Genomic DNA, 3,604 nt, shown 5'->3' on the forward strand with positions numbered 1-3,604 from the left:
GGAAGAGACATAGTATCTTTCAACTGCTAAGAAGCCAAAAGCTGGCTTCACAATTACAGCCAACAGAACTGGATTCCTCAGCAAGGAATTGAGTATTTTACTGTTTCACTGCTATCTTTGATAAGGTGAAATCTAAACATATTCAGAGCACTGGCAGAAACAAAAGCTTCCTCCACATAGACTTGGCTCTGAAGTGAAGTCTATGTCACATGATACAGTTGTCACTTCATTTTACAACGAACATTTTAGGTTATCTCACTTCAGAATAACTCATTATTTCTTTGAAGTGTGCCATATCCACTGAACATTATATAAAAAGTCCAGCTGGTCATCTATTCAAGTTCTTATATACACTATTTAGCAATAAATGGCATTTTTTAGAAAACAAGCACTGAATGGTTATCTATTAATTTGAAAATACAGCATTACAAAGCCACAGGCATTGCCAAAGCTCAGCAGGACACAGCTGGTACTTCATCACTTAAACCACACACACACAAGAAATCCCCATGCTCATTATAGTTGTAAGAGGGTGTTTTATTAGGAGGACAAGATATTGCATATTAAAGGGAAAGCATCAGATGGACAAGCAGTTGTATGCAAGGAGAAAATCTAAGTCTAAACTGACATTTCAGCATCAGTTTGTGTTTCTTTCAGGTTTTCCAGACAGAAAGAAACTGCTCAATAAACAGAGAACTAAAAGCAAGCTGATCTGGAGGTAGCGTACTTCGCTCAATTTACAAACATCCAAAGTCGCAAAAGAAATTAATTATCTTATTTCCCATATTTAGTAATGGCATCAATAACTTAAGAAAAAAAAAAAATCTTAAGATTCAGACTTCAAAAAGTCCGGTACTTATATTCTTGCTTTATTAAGAGTTGTATCTCTTAACAAAATAAAACTCCAGCTTAAAAACCTGGAGAAAATGTTTACATAACACAAGAGAGGAAGTTTCACCTGCTTGTTTTTAACACCAGAAATTTATTTCCAGCTCATCCACTCACCCGCAACCTGTGGGCACCAGGAGTTTATTCATTTTTAACTGCTTTATTTCCTCTTTCATGTTTCAAAGCATGAATTTTTATAGAGGTACTAAAGGCCACAAAAGAAAGCAGCAATCTTTAAAAATACAAGACTGGGCATGCAGGGTATCACACAAATTACAATACCCATGACCAGCTGCTCACTGTTTAAAAACTTCTCAGCTGTGCATACAAGCCCCTCTGCTGGGTAAACAAAGCAAGTAAGTTTCTGTTAGATTGATTCTTTCCTTTGGTTTTGGAACAGATTCTGTAATCACTCTTCAGGGGCCACAGACCAGCCATTAGATCAAAACACACAGAACACTTAGTCTTAGACCATCTAGGCTTCTTCATGTGCCAGCAGGGCATTTATATAATTATTATCTGGAAACTAACCTGGATTAAAATTAATTTCTGCTTCCCCCTCCCCCCCCCTCTTCTGGGTTACTTTTAACCTGGCTCAGTTTCTCAGACCAATTCACTGGCTGACACTTGTGCTAGCACAGAGAGAAGGCAGCGCAGGGCAGCACTGCTGACTTCTGCCAGCTTAGCTGCTCAAGGAGCCAGTGTTAAATGTCTAGCAGGACTACTTCTAATTCTAGCAGGGACAGAATGCCACCACTGCTGTTCAGACTGGCATTACTCTCTCCAGACTGGCAGCAGAGATGCAGTTACAGCAACCGTGCTGTGGACACCTGAAACAGAAATCACGATGTGCTTCATGAAAGACTAAGCCACTAACAACTGCTCACTGCAAGCATAGTTTGAATCCTGTCGAGTGACCTGAATATAAAAGGTTTTGAATCTCAAAAGTTTTTGAAAACTTCCTAGTAAGTCCCTGTGTAAGCCTGGCAATTACATAAATTAACAGCTCCTAAACTGTGGTGCCAAAGCTATTGAGCATGGCTTGCAGAACTGGTCTCATTTTTACAGTGTCTTCAATTTAAAGATTAGACATATATAGTTCCACAGTGGTTCACAAGAAATGCTGTGAATTGATAGCAGTCTGATCCTACTAAAAGTTCAGAAGCCACTGGTCTGAACCAAGATTTACTAACTTACTTCAAACAAACAAACCAACAAAAAACCTCCAAATTCTACAACACATCTATCACAACAGGCGAGGACACAAACAGCTATTACGAGGTTACTGCTGCTGTTCTGCTCAGAGTATCCTCTGTTCACCCACAGTTCCTTCTTGCCCATGAAGATAAAGCTGCCTTAATGTACATAATAAAACTCTTCTCTGCAGCTGCTGTCTTTCTGTCTTTTGTTAACAATTTCTGCGCCTAATTCAAGCTCTCCTAAGCAGTAGTAGAGTTAGGCTGGCATATCAGTTTCTCTGTTCCCTACAGAAGAGCAATGAAACTTGTCTGTCTAGTTAACCATTACTTGTTACTGCTTGGGAAAAGCAACTTGTAGCAAGGAAACCACCACAATTGTCTACACAGTTGCGCAGCAAAAATAGAACCAAGACTTTTCAAGAATTTTAAAACTTAACTGCTTATGCAAATATTTTTCTTCCTCTTCAGTCTAGCTACCAGTATCCCCCACTCAGCCACGAAGTGCAAATATATCCCAAATGAGTTTCTGAAAGCTTGAAATAGGTAATGAAATAGCACGTTTCTAGTTTTAAATAGAGTTCAAAGTAAAATCAGTTAAAAAAAAAAAATCTGTCCACAAGTTAACAATAAACAAGTAGGTTTCTTTCTCTCTCAAACAAGAAGTCAGGATTTTGGCTCGATACTTATATTCATATCATAATTATGAAAACTAAAAAAAAAAAAAATATCCCTGGTCATAGACTGAACTACAAGGGTTTTTTTGAGAAATCTGCAGGTTCTTCTGCTTTTCCATCAAGCTTCACAGGATAATGTACTCTCTTTGATCAGTTCCTGAAACGTTCGCTATCTGACATGTAACAATAAGTATTATTTTCCCCTAGGTTTAAAAGAGATTCATTGAAGTCCTTCTTGTTAGGACACTGAAAGCAAGCAGCTGCTAAATTCAGAGGAAAGGATAATGAAGAACTCCCTTGCATTGTAAGCAATGCATATCATACTAGAAAATTCAACAGGTACAAAACCTCGTTTTCTAGAAGTTAACTAAAAATAAGCCTGTTACCTCATATAATCATTTAAGCAACAGAAGCACTATCTCTTTATTACGATGAGAACAACTAGGGAACAGCGCGCATTAGGTCCAGCCCAGGAAGAGGCCTCAGCCAGGAGCAGGCTGAGGAGGGGCAAAGCGCCTGCACAGTTCAACGGGGCTCGCAGGGAACTGCGGAGGGAGCGTCGGTTTGGACCTCACCGGCTTCCCGACACCAGGACAAACCTCCAGGAGAAGAAAACTCGCCCGGATAAACTCATACAGCAAAAACGTGACGCCTGCTCTTAACACAAAACCCAGAAAAACTTCGAGGAGCTGCCTCCTACCATCTCATCGCATGAGCCTGCAAGACCCGGCCCCTCTGCGACCTTCCAGCCCCCCCGGGTCGCACGGACAGGCCGAGAACCGAGGAAAGGCCTCGCCCCGGCCCCACTGCTCCTCTGGCCCAGGGCCGGGGCGCCGGGCAGAG

Source organism: Fulmarus glacialis, unplaced genomic scaffold (genome assembly GCF_000690835.1).
Source record: "Fulmarus glacialis isolate BGI_N327 unplaced genomic scaffold, ASM69083v1 scaffold13647, whole genome shotgun sequence".
Lineage (NCBI taxonomy): Eukaryota > Metazoa > Chordata > Aves > Procellariiformes > Procellariidae > Fulmarus > Fulmarus glacialis.